The sequence below is a fragment of the Fukomys damarensis genome, unplaced genomic scaffold (genome assembly GCF_012274545.1).
Source record: "Fukomys damarensis isolate Sample0158 unplaced genomic scaffold, DMR_v1.0_HiC HiC_scaffold_17, whole genome shotgun sequence".
NCBI classification, from domain to species: domain Eukaryota; kingdom Metazoa; phylum Chordata; class Mammalia; order Rodentia; family Bathyergidae; genus Fukomys; species Fukomys damarensis.
In genome coordinates, this window is record NW_022900929.1 from 54,265,941 (window position 1) to 54,283,406 (window position 17,466).

Here is a 17,466-nt window from a genome sequence, read left to right on the forward strand (position 1 = left end):
AGTGCGAAAGAGGTGTGAAATGCTTCAGAGGTGGGACCTACCAGGAAGTCCCAGGTCAACTGGAGGTGCTGCCTTTGGACGGTATTAAAGTATTTGCTGAGTTAGTTCTCTTTTTTAAAATTTTTTATTTTTTTGAGACTGTGTAGTTCAGGCTGGCCTTGAACTTGCAGTGCTCCTCTTGCTTCAGGCTCCTGAGTGCTGGAATTACAGATGTGGATCACTATGCCTGGCCTGAGTTCTTGTAAGAGCAAATTACCTTGCCTCTAGCATTTCTTTGTGGTAATCAAAGAGATTCATGACTGTATTAGTTGGTTTTCCATTGTTATAAGAAAATACAAACAAAACAAAAAACTAGCGGCTGGGCATTTTATAAAGATAAGAGGTTTGTTTAACTAAAAGTCTAAGATCAGATATTCCCATTTGTTTGATCGCTGGTGAAAGCCTTATGGCTTAGTGGCATCATGTTGAGAACACCTTGGAGAGGGAAAGATCACCTGGTAAACAGAAAGCCCACAAGTGGGAGAAGGGTCTGGTCTAGTTCTTTTATATTCTCTGAGAACTAATCAGGGTTCTGTGTGACTATTTTAATCCCAAGGGCAGTGCCCCCTAGAACCTAATTGGGCCCGGGATTTAGCTCAGCAGTATCACACCTGCTTCGCAAGCACAAAGTCCTGAGTTCGATCCCCAGTACCAAAAAAAAAAAAAACAAAAAAAAAAAACACAAAGTTCCACTATTACCCAGTGATGCCACAGTAAGGACCAACCTTCCTACACATGAACTCTCCTTATGAGACACTCAAACTCTACCCAAACCACAGAAACTTTCAGGACATCACATCAAGATCTCATGTGACCTCACCCACTTCGCCAGCCAGTCTCTCCCACGCCCTCATCTCCTCCCTAAAGGGAGCACACTGATAAATTCCAGGACAGGGCTGCAATGCAGACCCACCTTGGCCATATCTACGGCCATGGTAGTGATGGGTGTGATACAAATTTTCTGTCTCATTGAGATTTAGTTCCAAGGAACAACTTCAGAAGAAGAGAAAGAAGGGTCCACTTGGGCTTTTTCTGACTTCAGCATAGGAGATGCTCAACGTTAAAGCACAGTCAGGAGGGCTTCTCCTGTTTCAGTGGCCACTGTGACTCAGGGATATGTACCGCCTTCTCAATGCCACACACAAGAAAAGCATGGCACAGAAGCTACAGGACAAGGACTGTAGTGATGAGGATGAAGTTTACACGCAGGTGCAGGTGAGCTTGCGGAAGCCTGCACAGAGGCTCCTCTTTCCACCTCTAAGCATTACTCAGTAGGTCCTATCCCCAGTGTTTCTCCTAGTCAATCTCTCTCGTTTCCTAGTGCAACTCCTTTCCAGGTTTGACCAAGTACAGTTTTAAAACTGGACTCTTGTCTAGAGGCTTGATTTCTAACTTTCTCCTTAGAGGATCAGGCTTTACTCTTTTATTTGCAGCATCTAAATAGGCTTTCAATAAATGTTTGCTGCCGGGCATGGTGGCACATGCCTGTAATCCCAGCACTGATGAGACTGAAGCAGGAGCATCACCGTGAGTTCAAAGCTAGTCTGGACTACAGAGGGAGACCTTGTCTCAAAAAAAAAAAAAAAGTTTGCTGGTAGGATTGAGAATCAGGAAAATGTCATACATGTGTGGAAGCTCTTTTATATGTCTAAAATTATATAGTAGCTCCATTCATATAATCTTTACAGCTCTTGAAGGTTGATGCAAATACAAGATTTATTAACGTGAGTGTTCTTTCCATTCTTCTTCCCTCTTCTGTTCTCTATAGAGAATTTTGTCCTTTCAAATTTCATTTCTTGGAGCTGGGGATTTAGCTCAGTGGCACCTCGCCTACCTGGCAAACTCAAGATTCTGAATTTGGTTCCTGGTACAAAAAAAATTTTTTTTCATTTCTTGCCTCTCCTTCACATCTAAGAAAAATTTTCTGCCTTCCACTCTGGTTCTTGTGACTCAGGATTAGGAGACAGGAGAGAGACAGGTAGCATAAATCCACACTGGAGGGAAGCTGGAACACAAAATAAAAAAGAATATATAGAGCCAGGCATGGTAGAACATACCTGTAATCCTAGCATTTGAGAGACTGAGGCAGGAGGCTCACTTGGAATTAGAAGCCAGTCTAGGCCACATAGTTCAAGGCCGGCTTGAATTAAATAGAAAGACCCTGACTCAAAAATAAAACAACAACAACAAAAGAATATACACAATAAAAGTTGGGAAAGAAGTATGTGGTGAGAGAAGGTATAAACAGAGCACCAGGCAAACAGGCTAGGGATCAGGAGAGAATCATGTAAATTTAGAAAATGGATGAGCTTTGAAGCAATTTTGGGGAAAAGAGAAGAAAAAGAAGAAATTTAAACATTGCTATGGGTGACAAATTGGGCCTTTTTAATATTTTTGATTTTTAAAATTTTTCTGATGGGGGAGCCTTGCTAGGATGCCTACGCTGGCCTCGAATTTCTGGCTTGAGCAAATGGTCCTCCTTAAGTAGTTGGGGTCTGAGCAGGTTCCCCAGAGAGATGGGGACCTCCACCAAAGAGCTTCCCTTTTTTTCCAGACTGGGAATTGAATCCAGGGCCTTTGCATTCACTGAGCTACATCTCTAGTCTTTTTTATTTTGAGAGAGCGTCTGGCTAATCAGAAACTGCTCCGGGCTTGGCTACAACCTAAGAGCTTCCTGCTGTAGACGCCCAGGGTGTTATAGGAATGCCCTCCCACGCCAGACTGAGTAGATTCTTGATGCTCGTCATAGAAAAAGAATTTAAGAATGTGTGCGGCACCGGTAGATTATTAAGCAGAGTTCGATAGTAAGGAAGGATAGGGAAAGGACTTGAGCTCGAGCTCCTAGAAGGGGCTCACTCTGCTGCAGTTCAGACAGGCTTGCTCAGAAAGGCACGAGACCAGCTTTTATGGACTTTTATGGAGGTGGGCCAGAGTATGGTGGGTCATTACCTCAATTGTGGTTTCCTAGCTCAGGGTAGAGAGAGGTCCTTACGGCTCCTGCTTAGGAGGAGCTACCTCAGATCCGTCCTGAGGTAATTGCTCTGCTTGGAGGAAGTGACGCTCTCTTGGGTGCTTCGTGAGGCTCGGCTTTACCTGGGGTGTTTGTGTTTGGAGAAATCTTGGCATTGCTTCTGTGGGTCTGGAACTGGATGGTGCAATTGACTTTGATTTGTTATGATTTGATTTCCTGCAAATCTTGAAAGTTACTTTAGTACTCTTGACTTGGTGTCCCCAGACTTGAAGGGACACGAGATGGACTAGGTAAATTTAAGGCTGAAAAACTTTGCAATGTAGTAGTCCTCAAGTGCTCCTGGCTACAGGCAGAGCTGAGCAAGTATCTGAGAGTTTAAAGGTAATAAGGGTAGAAAAATTGAGTTTCCTAGTCTCTTATCTACCTGTCTTTATTTCTTTTGTTCTATCTCAGAGCTATAGACACGCACCACCTCAGGCAGCTTATTTTTTTTTCTAGAAAAACAAGTAAAAATAGGAATTCCTTATAAAATAATTTTGGCCCTCAGTTTCTCTCAGGATGAGACTGAGCCATGTGGAGTCTTATACTGAAGAGTTGGAAAAAACTGTGCTCAGAGAGCCAGTCTTTTGGAAGCATCACACAAAGAGTAAAGGGCAGAATACGAATCCAGGTTTCAAAACTTGTCATTTTTTAAATTAACAAATACTACTTGGCTCAGAAATCAATTATTGAGCTATTCTTCTAAAAATGCCACTGAATTATGGCAACTAGGAAGTCACATTGTTTTGTTTTTTTTTTTTTTTTTTTTTTTTTGAGGCAGGTTCTCCCTTTGTAGTTCAGGCTGGCTCTGAACTCACTATGTATCCCAGGCTGGCCTGGAACCCTCAGCGATCCTCCTGTGTCAACCTCCAGAGTGCTGGGATTACAGGCGTGCAACAGCTGAAGTCATATTCGTTTTTTTTTTTTTGGTGGTGGTGGTGGTGGGGATTGAACTCAGGACCATGCACTTGCGAGGCAGACATGGTACCACAGAGCTAAATCCCCGGCCTGCACATTCTTAATAGTTGTTCATTGTTATGAGTTTATGAGAATCCTCTTTGTTCAGGAATGGGAGGAAATTGTTTACTGAACCCTTTCCTTGTCCTGCTATTGTAGGGAAGGAAGATCTTTTACTATATTTAGATTCAGGGTCTGGGGCCTATGCACTGAGTTGCAACAGAAAGGCACATGTTTACATTCATACATGTTAGTGTGTTGAGTGGGATATAACTCAAAGAAGTGGTGGTAATTTGGGGCTTACACATCAGACTCACTAAGGGAAAAGTACTGAGGAGAAAAGGTTCCTACTGGAAGAAAAAATAAGCTTCTTTAGGAAAGATAAATGTGTCTTTAGGAGAGCAGACAAGAAATGAAAGTTTGTGGTAATGTTTGTCTAAACAACTGTAAGTCATTTGTCTCCTTCAGGGCCTTGAAATTTCCCAAAAAGATTTATGGTAGCCTTGTTTCCCAAAAGTTGCTGCTTTTAATCAGATAAGAGAAGCTTTGAGAGAGCTTTTTTCCGCTGCATCTATTGAATCTTAGGACAAAATAATCTTTATGCCAGACTTGCATATTTTGGAGTGGCATATTCTGAACCCCCTCGCTGCTTTGGGGGTTTCATTTATGATTCTGGCTATCTTGATGGTTATTTTCTCCTGAGACTATTGCCTAGTTTAAAAGAAATCCAGAATCAAGACTTGCCATGTAAAGGTACATGATCCCAACAATGAATGTAACTGTACTGTATCCCTAAAATGTACCAATAAACTCAATAAAGTTAAAAAAAAAAAAAAAAGAAATCCAAAAAATTAACAACTTGTCCTTACTGCTAAAAAGAGGAAACATGTCTGCTAGTGTGTTGTATTCACAAGCATCACAGGTTACCAATCTGATTTTTTGTTTTGTTTTGTTTTTGAGGCAGGGTCTCACTATGTAGCTCAGGGTAGCCTTGAACTCACTGTGTAGTCCAGGCTGGCCCTGAACTCATAGCGATCCTCCTGTCTTCACCTCCAGAGTGTTGGGATTGTAGGTGTGCACCACCACGCCAGGGTCTCTCACTCTGGATAGGTGAATATTTATTTGATCTCTAAGAACAAGGAAAGATCTACAGTGAGGATTGTAGGATATATTACCTTCGGAGTTTGGAAATATAAGAATGACTGATGGCTGGGTGTGGTGGCATGCACCTGTAATCCCAGCACTCGGGAGGCTGAGGCAGGAGGATCACCTTGAGTTTGAGGCCAGCCTGCACTATGTAGTGAAGCCCTGTCTCAAAAAAAAAAAAAAAGAAAGAATTTATTGGTAAATAAAGACCATGGAAACATGGACAAGATGAATTAATAATGATAGGGAGGAAAAAGAAAATGACAGCGGTTACAATGATGATTATGACACCAGACTATGTTGAGCAATACTAGGAGTAGGTATTAGGCAAAGAGCCTTTTGCACATATGCCTTACGTGTGTGTATAGTATTTTAAGACATTAACTCTTTTCCTTCTCCTCTTATTCTAATGAGGCCTCTTGTTTGTTGCTTCAGAAGAGATAATGATCAGGACAGATGAAGGTTTCTCTGGCTTTTGCTTACCTTGAGTCTTTAAGAGAACATGCAGAGTTATGATGTAAAGGGAGTAGCAGATTTCCAAGATGAGTTAGAGCAGCCGGCTTCAGACTGTTTGGTCTCAGGACCTCTTGGTACTCCCCCCCCTGCTTATACTCTTAAACATTACTGAGGATTTGCCAGTGCACACCTGTAATCCCAGCACTCAGGAGGCTGAGGCCAGCCTGGGCTACACAGTGAGTTCAAAGCCAGCCCAAAGTGGATAGTGAGCCCCTGTCTAAAACAAACAAACATTACTGAGGGCTGAGGGCTCTAAACAGTTCTTGTTTGTGGATTATACCTATCAGTATTTACCAGGTTAGAAAGTAATAGCATAAGCAGCAGGTTTTTCTGAAAAATAAAATTTCAAAACAAAAATATATTAGGAGGATGGTGGTATTATTTTACATTTTTCAAAATTCTTTTATGTCCAGTTTAATAGGAAACAACTGGATTTTCATCTTCTGTATTCAGTCTGTTGTAATGTTTTGTTGAAGTATACATATATATATATATATCTATATATATATATATAGATATATATATATCTCCAGCCTTACACAGATATGCAATTGAAAAAAGAAGTAATATTTTAATAGAGTCTTCAGATAATTTGTGCTATTCATTTTGCATACTATACTAAAAGCCAACAAAGAGTAATTTCCTTATAGTTTAGCTGCAGTGTGGAACTTGAAAACAGATGCATGAACATTTTAGATACCATTACATTAGAATCCATTGATCTGTGTTGTACTTTGAGTTGGTCATTTAAGCCAGTGTGATTTTATGACATAATTTACTGGCCCTTTGAAAAATACTGGCTCACTGAATTATGCAGACCTTCCAAATTTTATATTTCATTATCTAATATCAAAAGATCAGATATATTATCATTATTATTTATTTAATTGGAAAAATGTAAAACACAAGATACTGGATACAGGTTTTTTAAAATTCTAACTTTTTTATTGGCAATAACAAATGGCAGTTTTTTTATATATGGAAATTACTGATAATCTCCTCCCAATATCCCCCATCAATACTGAGAGAAGACTATTTTTAGAAGGAGTAGGCTCACTTCATTTTTTTGTTTTGTTTCTTTGTTTATTCTTTGAGACAAGGTCTCACTGTGTAGTTCAGGCTGGCCTTGAACTCACTATGTAGCCCAGGCTGGCCTCACACTTGTAGTGATCCTCCTGCCTCAGCCTCCCAAGTTGTCAGAATTACAGGTGTGCACCACCATTCCCTGCTTATATCATTCATTTTAAGAATATGTCTGCTTAGGGGCTGGGGATTTAGCTCAGTGGTTCCACTGCCTGCCTCACAAGCACAAGGTCCCAAGTTCGATCCCTGGTACAAAATGAATGACTGAATAAATAAATAAATAAATAAATAAAATATGTCTGCTTTATATCTTAGTCCAGTGATGGCAAACTTTTTAGAGACTGAGTTCCCAAACTGTAACCCAAAACCCCCTTATTTATTGCAGAGTGCCAACATTGCAATGAAGCCTGAATGCTGAGGTTTTAGTTTAGAAAAACAACTCGCACACTTGCTCACATGTTGAGAAAGAGGCTCTGCATGCCTGCTGTGACACGCATGCCACAGGTTCGCCATCACTGTCCTAGTCTGATTAAGGTCTTTGTTTAAGGTCTGATTAAGGTCAGTAATTTTTTACAGTGTTGGCGATTGAACCTCAGGCCCTGCACATGCTGGGAAAGTACTCCGCCACTGAACTACATCCCTGGCCCTTTAAAAATTTTTTTGAGATAGGGTCACATTAATTTGCCCAGACTGGACTTGGACTTGTGCTCTTCCTTGCCTCAGTCTCCCAAGTAGCTGAGATTATAAGTACACACCCCTATGCCCAGCTGTCAGTAATTCTTTTAAATTAAAATGGTATTCTATGAAAAAAATGAGCTAATTTAGTTCACTACTCAGTTGCTCAAGTGATGTATACTGCTATACATACTAGAAGTTCATTATGTATATTTTTCATTTCACCACACAAAGATCAGCATTTAATAAAATGAGTATTTTCTACTACGTCGAGGTCATTTTCATTTATTTTAATTAATTAATTATTATTATTATTTTTTTGGTACCAGGGATAGATGTTGGGTCCTTGTGCTTTCAAGGTAGGCAGGCGGTGGAATCACTGAGCTAAATCTCTGCCCTTAATTTGGTTTTTTGAGACAGGGTCTTGCTATGTAGCCCAGGCTGGCCTTGAAGTTGAGGTGCTCCTGTTGCCTCAGCCTCCCAAGTGCTGGGATTGGAGGCATGTGCCACCATGCCTGGCATCAAGGATTTTAATTTTTTTAATTTTCTGATACCAAGGATTGAACTCAGAACCTTGCGCTTGTGAGGCAGGTGGCAGCACCACTGGACATTTTTTTGTTGTTGTTGTGAGCAGGGATCAAAGTCAGATCTTTGTGCTTGAGAGGCAGGTGGCAGAACCATTGAGCTAAATCCCTGGCCTGAAACTAGTCTTGTTAACTTTTATTTTCCTGAAATTGTGTGGCAATAGAGAATACAAGGACTATGAATGCAGTTTGGTGTCACTGTCTTGAGTAGTGAGTGAAAAGCACCAACAGTTTCACCTACCATTATTTTTGTGTCATTATTAGAAATGCCAGCATGGTAAACAGGACAAATATATTACAATGACATTATGAAAATAGTTGTGATTTTTCCCAACCCCTTAAACACTTTGGGAGATTAATGGTTGGGGCTGTTTGTGAACTACTCTTTGATAACCACTGAACCAGAGAGTGTGTGGAAAAGCAGAGACAATAGCTAAAGATGTTTCCCCCAGTCAGTACACAGCAGGAGAGAGGAGGAATTCCTATCAGTCCCTGAGGAGAGAAAGGGGCCTACTTTCTGGTACTGGTGTGGGGAAAGCAACAAGACCCCCAAAAGAATGGCTGTGTAGTGCAGCTGGGAGATTATAGGAAACTGGCAAAGCTTCCTTTGCTTTGACAGTGGTTGAGGAGCTACCGAGTGCTGAGGGACAGGGAAAGCAGACTTTTCAGCTGTTGTTTACGGGTCTTGATTTTCGATCACAAGGAAACCCACACACATACACATACACCAGCCTGACCACTTTGTCATATCGCTGGTATAAGCCCGCAGAAGGGCAAGGGAAACCTCCAGGATGATCACCATGGCAGAATGGGAGCCAGAATCAGTCATCCAGTTGCTTTATAAATATTTTTATACATACTACTTCTTACATCTGAATTTGTAGGCCTAACTTTACTGGTTCTGCATCTACTAGTTCTTCTTTAACCCTTGGCAACCTTATGTAGTAGATGCTATTATGGTTATTCCACTTTATAGATGGGCAGATGAAAGAAGACAGATGCTTTGCTTTCCGAGAGCTAGTGAGTGACTAAGTCAGGATTAGAACAAGCTTTTGAGGACTCGCAGTGCAGCTCCGTGATAAAGTGTCTCACATGCGTTTAGGGTTTCATTTATGATTCTAGCTCTCTTGATGGTTATTCTCTCCTGAGACTATCGCCTAGTTTAAAAGAAATCCAGAGAACTAACGACTTCTCCTCACTGCTAAAAAAAGGAAACATGTCTGCATGTCAGCACCATAAACAAACAAACAAAAAAAACCCAAAAAACAAACTACCCTTTGAAGGCTTGTGCTCTTAGCCAGGATACTCTGTGTGTGATTTAGTGTGGATGATTTCCCTATCTTCACTTTCTTTCTATTTATCCAACTATGAGCTTTTCTGGTCATGGGATTAGAGAGGGAGAAAGCAAGGTGCATGGCTGGCCTGTATTTGTAAGCATTTCTAGCTCTGGCAGGCAATAGATCCAGATTCTCCAGATTGGAACGATCCCTGGAATGAAGAGATGGTAAATGTTGAATGAAAAGGATTGGTGTCCACATAGAAGACTGATGATTCAAGATGCGAAGGCTTGGAAAACTCCGAGGTATAATCAGAACCTGGGAGCACAAGATGAGAGATGCAGCCCTGTCCAGTGAAGCAGCACGTTTCCTGCCTAGAAGGGTTATCTTGCCAGCAGGAAATAGCCATCAACATAACTGCTGTGATTGATTGATTACTGACTGTTTCAGGGAGTGGGGATTGAACCCAGGGCCTTCACACTGCACTGTATCCTCAGCTCTATTTTTTATTGTGAGACAGTCTCACTAAATTGAACAGATTGGCTTCAAACTTGCAATCCTCCTGTCTTAGCCTTCCAGACTGCTGAGATTACAGGAATACATTACTATGCCTGGCTTCAGGAACTGCTATCCTTTAAAACATGCAGACACTGAAAGAGAAGCACTTAGTGAAGAAGAACAACTGAAACATATCGAGCACTTCCCATGCTCTGGGCATTGCTCTACCCGCTTTAAATGTGTTGTTCAATCTACTCAACATCCTCATAAAGCTGGGTCACTAATATCTGTATCCCCATTCCCATCCCTATTTATAAAGAAATTCAGAAATACAGAAGTTAAGTAATTTGCCAGAGTGGTGCTCCAGCTGGGGGTCAACCTGAAACAGTCCAGAGTCTGTATTATTAAACAATATACTTTCTCATCACGTGTACTTTTTGGTACGGGGGATCAAACTCAGGACCTTGTGCTTGCAAGGCAGGTGGCAGCACCACTGAGCTAAATCCCCGCCCCATGTGTACTATTTTTGAGGTTGCTTCTCTGTTCTGAACATAAGGGCAGATTTGTTCTTTCACAAAAGATTGAGAATAAACCAGGTGTGGTTGGCAGATGCCTGTGATCCCAGCACTCGGGAGGCTGAAGCAGGAGAATCAGCTATGGTTTGAGGACAGCCTGAGCTACATAGTGATTCAAGGCCAGCCTGAACTACATAGTGAGACCCTACCTCATAACAAACAAACAAACAAAACAAAACAAAACAAAAAGGAGCTAGGGATCTAGCCTCGCAAGCAAAAGGTTGAGTTGGATCCCTGGTACAAAAAAAAAAGATTGAGGATTGAAGGAAAAGAGATGAAGTAAAGATAAGAGATGAAAAAAGAACCACAAAACAAGAGATGGGAAGGTGAAATGCTTTAGAACAGAATGTACAATATAAATTTATCATAATTTAAGAAGTATGAAACACACGAACTCTTTAGCAGGGAAAAAAAAGATCTTTCATTCAGACCTATTAATTTCTTGAGTTGCCCAATTTGGTTTTGGTCTGTTATTTCATGTATTTTTCAAAATACTTTACCAAGTGCAATAAGAAACTTATTCCTTGGGAAAGAAGCAACAAAAGTGCACTACAACTGTAACTTCTTCCTCATGACCCTTCAGTGTGTATATAAGACTTGGCACCTCAAGTATACTTAGAACAGGATATCCTGACAAGTAATGAAGTTGGCAATGTGAGACCTCCAGATGAGGGTCCCAGTTACTTTTGCTGTTACCCAGATTAATAACTCAGTTTAAAAACAAGTTCAATCGGGTGCAGTGGCCCATGCTTACCCCACCTACTTCAGAGAAGGCAGAATCATTGTAGCTTCAATGCCAGCCTGGACAATTTAATGAGACTGTCTCAAAATAAATAAAAATGCTTGCAGCACAGTTCTGTGATCCCTAAATTTAATCCCCAATACTTCCAAAAACAAACAAAAACAAATTCTAGGTTAGAATTCTCTGGTGTCTTCAAAAGGCAGATCAAAAAAGCCAGAGCCGGGCGTGGTGGCGCACGCCTATAATCCCAGCACTCAGGAGGTTGAGGCAGGAGGATCGCTGTGAGTTCAAGACCAGCCTGGGCTACATAGTGAGTTCCAGAGCAGTCTGAACTACATAGTGAGACCCTGTCTCAAAAAAACAAAACAAAACAACAACAACAAAAAAGCCAGTGTGCTGGGTGAATGACGGCTTAGTGCCAGATTTCATCTGGGGCCCAGAAGCTGGCTCATCACCAGGGTTCAGTGGGCCTGTGTGTGATTTTGGTCAGGTCCAATTGTGTGACTTTTCTCAGCAGTCCCCAGAACTGGGGCGGGGGCAGAGCTAGCTGTCTCAGCGAAGCAGCTAAAAGGCTGTGCTTCCTGGCTGTCTGGGTGCCAGTCCTTACCCTCTTCCTTCACCAGCCTAGCTCTGAGATTGTGTTCACTGGCAGTGGGAAGACAGCAGGGAGACAGAGTGCAAGCCTCTGCCTGACTCAGCACTAAAGTCAACAGAGTTCCTAGGGACTGCTAAGCAATACTGAATGCAAATAATTGTTATCATTATATGAAGAACCTGTGATGAAAACATAGTTTTGAGGCAGAAGAAATCCATGCCTTAGAAATAAGAAGAGATATTTAAAAAGACTGAGAGATATGGAAAAAGTTCCCTGGGAGTCCCCAGTCCTCTTGATTCTCTCATTCTCTCAGTGGTTTAGCAGGATACTTGGAAAACACCAGAGTCACCTTGGGACCTAATTACCCTCCTCTCTAAGAAACAGAAATCCAGAAGGATTTTCTCATATGCTTTGATCACCTCATGGGAAGGGCCTTGAAAAACATCTAAACATCTAAACTAAAAGGTGTATTTTTCGGGATATATGGTGGTTCATTACTCCACGATAGACACATTCTCACTTCCAGGTGTGAGAATTACACTGATTTACTCAAATCCAAAGCTAGTAGTAGGCTTGGTGCACTAAGGCTTCTCATGGAGGTTTAAGCAGACTGATGGGGATTCAAACGTTGCCATCAAAAGGCCAAATTTAATTAAACCTTGGCCCAATTCTTAGTTCTTCATTTTTAACATTAGGAAGGCTGGCTATTATTTCCAGAATGATGAATAATGTAACAATGTAAATGCTTTAAAATTTATTAGTTTTTTTTGTTTGTTTTGAGACAGTGTCTCAGAATATATTCCAGGCTGTCCTCAAACTCTCAATCCTCCTATCTCAGCCTCCAGAGTGCTGGGATTACAGGCGTGTACCACCATGCCAGTCTTTATTTATCTATTTTAGATTTTTGAGACAGGGACTCACTATGTAGTTCAGACTGTCTTTGAACTCACTATGTAGCCCAGGCTGGACTCGAACTCACAGCAATCCTCCTGCCTCAGCCTCCTCAGTGCTGGTATTATAGGTGTGCACCACCACACCTGGCTTAATTACTATTTTATTTTTTTAAATTTATTATTATTATTTATTTTTTGTTACTGGGGATTGAACTCAGGACCTTGTGCTTGCGAGGCAGGCAGGGGAGCCACTGAGCTAAATCCTGGCTTTAATTACTATTTAAAATGATAAAAGCTTATGCCCATGTAAGAAAATTCAGTAATAAAGAAGGGTATGGGATGATTTCCTGATCATGAACCTTAGACACCATTAGTAGTTTCTTATATATCCTTCCTATATTTAAAATTTGGCTTCAACAACCCAAATTTAGGGTTGGGATTTGGCTCAGTGGTTCCACTGCCTGCCTTTCCAGCACAAGGGCCCAAGTTTGATCCCCAGTACCACACAAAAAAACCCCCAAAAAACCCAAATTTATATACAAATAAATGTATATGTAAAATTTACTTAAAATCATACATAAGAATATATTATTCACTTTGTTTTATAACCTTTATTATACAATTGTTATGTTGGACATTTATACATATCAGTACAGCTGATCTATGTTGTCACTATATATATTTTTGAAATATACATAAACATAAGTGGTATTGAATTTACTCCTTTATACTAAATTTTCAGAAAGTTTGAACCTCAGGACTAGAAGAAACCACTACAGACTATAGTTCTTTCTCTTTCTCCATATAGGATATTTCCAAGGAAACTGTATTAAAAATATAAACAAACAAAAAACAAAATAACTTGGTAAGATCAAGTTGCTTAGGAAGGAGTGTTTTTTTTTTTTTTTTTTTTTAGATACTTGCTAGGCAAGTACTCTACCACTGAGCTGCATCCTTGGCCCCCAAGAATAATTAATAATATATTTGTTATTATTTTTCATCCCTAAAAATGGGAAGGGGGCTGGGGATTTAGCTCAGTGGTGCTGTCACCTGACTTGCAAGCTGAAGGTCCTGAGTTTGATCCCTGGTACAGAAAAAAAAAAAAAAAAAAAAGGAAAGGGAATAATGATCTGTGGAATAAAGCATTTCTATTTCATTATTAAGACTCACATTCATATTGGTGAACTGCTGTAACTTTCAAAGGCATTTGGAGATTTTTTTAGTCAGCTAGAGGAAACAACTTTATAGCACTTTAAGATCAAACAGGCCAGGGCTGGGGATTTAGCTCAGAGGTTCTGTCGCCTGTCTTGCAAGCCAAACCACTGGCCAACAGAAAATAATGTTTAATTTCTCCTGGAAAATTTGGAAGCACACTAAAAAATATGTTGTTCCTATTTGGGAGTCACAGTGTAGATCCAGTCTCTTGCATTTTACACTCTGCAGTACCAAAGCTTGGCCTTGAAGGCGTTTGTGGCAGAAGCACCACAAGCCCCATCCTTGAACAAGTAGACCCAGAATAAATGTCATTTTTCTAGTTAGTAGATGCTTACCTCCTCATTTCCAGTCAGTGTGGGCATAAGTTTAGCCTGTTTTTTCCTCTTTATAATATGGTGCCTTAGGTTTGTGTTAGATTGGAGGGGAACAAAGTAGGGTATGCAAATTAACTTGAATGACTTAAGGAAACAAAAACTGCTTTCATAGGCCTAGGATGGAGTGGCATGGGTTACAGAGTATCAAGTGTCAGAGAGCAGGTGTTTGTTTGTTTGTTTTTTGTTATTTTCCAGTACTGGGGATTGAGTCACATTCCCAGCCTTGTGTGTGTGTGTGTGTGTGTGTGTGTGTGTGTGTGTGTGTGTGTGTGCGCGCGTGCGTGTGAAGGTGCACACATGTGTGTGCACACTGGGATCGAACAGGCATATGAACAGAGCTTTTCATTTGCTAGACAATCATCCCACCACTGAGCTACACCTCCAGCCTCTTCCCCACATTCCCAAATCAGGCTTTGATTGTGGGCCTCTTTGGTGTCAACTGACCTCTTGTCAGAAACTCCTTCCAGGTAGGATTTTATTTTATTTTTTTGTTTTGTTTTGAGACAGAGTCTATGTAGTTGAGCCCAGGCTGGTCTCAAACTCACAGGGATCTTCCTGCCTCAGCCTCCTGAGTGCTGGGATTACAGGCATGCACCACCATGCCCAGCTCCAGGTAGGATTTTAAAAAGTTAAAATCTCTACCCCTTCTTCTTCCAGCTCCATGAATGAGAAGTTAACAAACTCAAGGTCCAGGTTAAGGGGAGGTGGACCAGTCTTGCCAATTATGAAAACCTTGGCTACCTGCCTTGGTGTACAAAACAAATGAACAAGCCGGGCGTGGTGGCGCATGCTTGTAATCCCAGCATTTGGAGGCTGAGGCCGGAGGATCCCTGTGAGTTCGAGACTAGCCTGGGCTACATAGTGAGTTCCAGGTCATTCTCAACTACATAGTGAGACCCTGTCTCAAAAAAAAATCAAACCAAAGCAAATGAACACATGTCTTTTCATCTGCACAATCCATTAGTTAACATGGACTGTGGGAATGGGGATTTAGCTCGGTGGTTCTACTGCCTGCCACACAAGTGAAAGGTCCCGAGTTCGATCCCTGGTACTCCCCCCTCAAAAAAGAAAGAAAGAAAACATGGAATACCCTTCCACTGAAAGAATTTCAAGTCACATGCCTGGAGCAATCTTATGTAGTCTGTGTCTCCCACATTGATCATGCATCACTAAAAACATCTTCTGTAGACACTCACAAGACTAGATCTTAGTTATATGTAAGCAGAGATTTTCATTTGAGTCATAATTAATCTCCAGATAATTAAGTTATGAACTTGCGGCTAAAAATTGCCTTTATTAACAGCCTGAGATTCCACCAAAACTAATCTCACAAAAAAGGAGAGAATATTTAGTTGGAGGAAATATTACTATTTGATATAACTCTTAAAGCCGTTTAACTGGATCTTACTGTGTATTTGAACCAGTTTGACTTGATTTTTACTGTATTTTTGATTGATCAAGAGCAGGAAGAATCTTTAAATAACTGTCTTAATTTGCTTAGAGAAGTTCTTTGACTTGTTAGTTACCTTAAATAGCTTGTGTTAATTTAGCTCTTTTGACTTTTTCCATGAGCTTTCAATCACTGCTTTATAATTATTTGGGGCTATGTTTTGGATGCAGCTGCTGAGGAAAAAAGGATTGAGAAGAAACCAGTTAGGCAAAATTTATTCTATGAGGTGAGACTGAAATAGCAGTGACCTAAACATGAAGCCAAAATGAAGTCAGGCACACAGAAAGAGCACAGGTGATTATGAAGTTTGATTCCAAATTAAATATAAGTCTGCGGCAAGCTGCAGTTCTTTCAGTCATCTAAGAGCCAGCTGCCAGGCTCTGTCATTCCTTGCAGTGTGGTAAATGTGCTCAAGACTCTGAGTTCAGCTGTCTTTCTCTTTCAAGTCATCCAAGGATCTTTCCTTTGAAAGTCATGGTAATAAAGGCAACAGATTCATTTGTCAGGACTGGCCCTGGAAGTCACTCGTTCTGTTTGTCTTTGTTGTTTTTTAAGGTCTTTATTAGAAATCTGATTTCACACAATCCCATGCTGGAATGAATCTGTATCTGAGGATTCTGAAAGCCTTACTGCTAGCCAGTTCTGAATACAGTATGAACTGGGAATGGGATGATGGCCAAGAAGCCAGTCAGTTGTAGATGTAGCTTAAAAAGGTCATTGGCTCACTTGCAAGAATGCTGGGACTCAACATTTGCTACAAATTCTTCTCATTAGTCAATTGTTTTTGAATTTCTTTTCCACTGGGAAACCGGAGAACGTCTCTTGCCTGAGAATGCCATTCTCAGCTGATGTCTTTTCCTGAGATGTTAGGAATGGTGTCTGGCAAACCCCATTGAGTCAGAGGTCAGGAGGCAAATAAATGCCTTCCACGTGCTTTGCGTTTAGCCTTCACCCTCCCTCTCTGCGACTTAGCCCACACTCTCTCATGGCACAGACAGCATGCTTGAGAAGCACCTGAGGCTTAAACCCAACAGTATCGGAACCAGGAAGGATGGTTTGCCAAGAACAGTGGACTCTCGAGTTTTGACTGGCCAGACATACAGGCATTTTAGTTTTAACTTACAAACAAGTCTTGAGTTACGACCAGAATGCCGGCCACTTGTGCTTCCAGTTGGTCTCACATACAGATTTAACCCTTAAAGTGTTCTGGAAGATTACAACATTCTTTCCTGTGTGAGGTTAACTGAGAAATCCTGGGTCAATATCTCTAAAGACACTGATATCAGCCTGTATACAGGAGAGAAAATCTGAAGGCAAATGACCAACTTGAATTACAACCAGTCCTCAGGGAGAAACTGAGTTGGTAAGTTAAGGGTTCACTGTACTCAGAAGTTACAGCTTTCAAACCTGAAATGAGGAATCTTAGGCAAATGGAAACAGATGGCCACACTGGCTATTTTTCAGAGAGAAACTAAGGCCTAGGAGCCTCATTTGCCCAGACTCATACAACTTGTCAGTGGCAGGTCTAGGATTTGAAGCCAGATCTGAAGGTGCCAGGATTTAGTGATCTTTTATGTTGGAATTGTCTTTTATTTCCACAGTGCATTGCACAAACTAGGTGGTGATGTTTCTGTTTGTTTTGTTTTTAATTAGACAGCTTTTAAAATATTTTATTGAGGTAGGTCTCGCTTTGTAGCTCAGGCTGGCCCTGAACTCACAATGTAGCCCAGCCTGGCCTTGAACTCTCAGTGATCCTCCTGCCTCAGCCTCGGGAGTGCTAGAATTACAGGCATGCGCACACCCGGTATTTCTGTTTTTTTTTTTTTTTTTTTTTTTT

At 41.0% G+C, this 17,466-nt stretch overlaps 1 pseudogene; it reads left to right on the plus strand.

Annotated features, from left to right (window-relative positions):
• Positions 1-1,191: 1,191 nt before the first annotated feature.
• The window catches only part of LOC104868720, a 17,928-nt pseudogene continuing 1,653 nt past the window's right edge, over positions 1,192-17,466 (plus strand).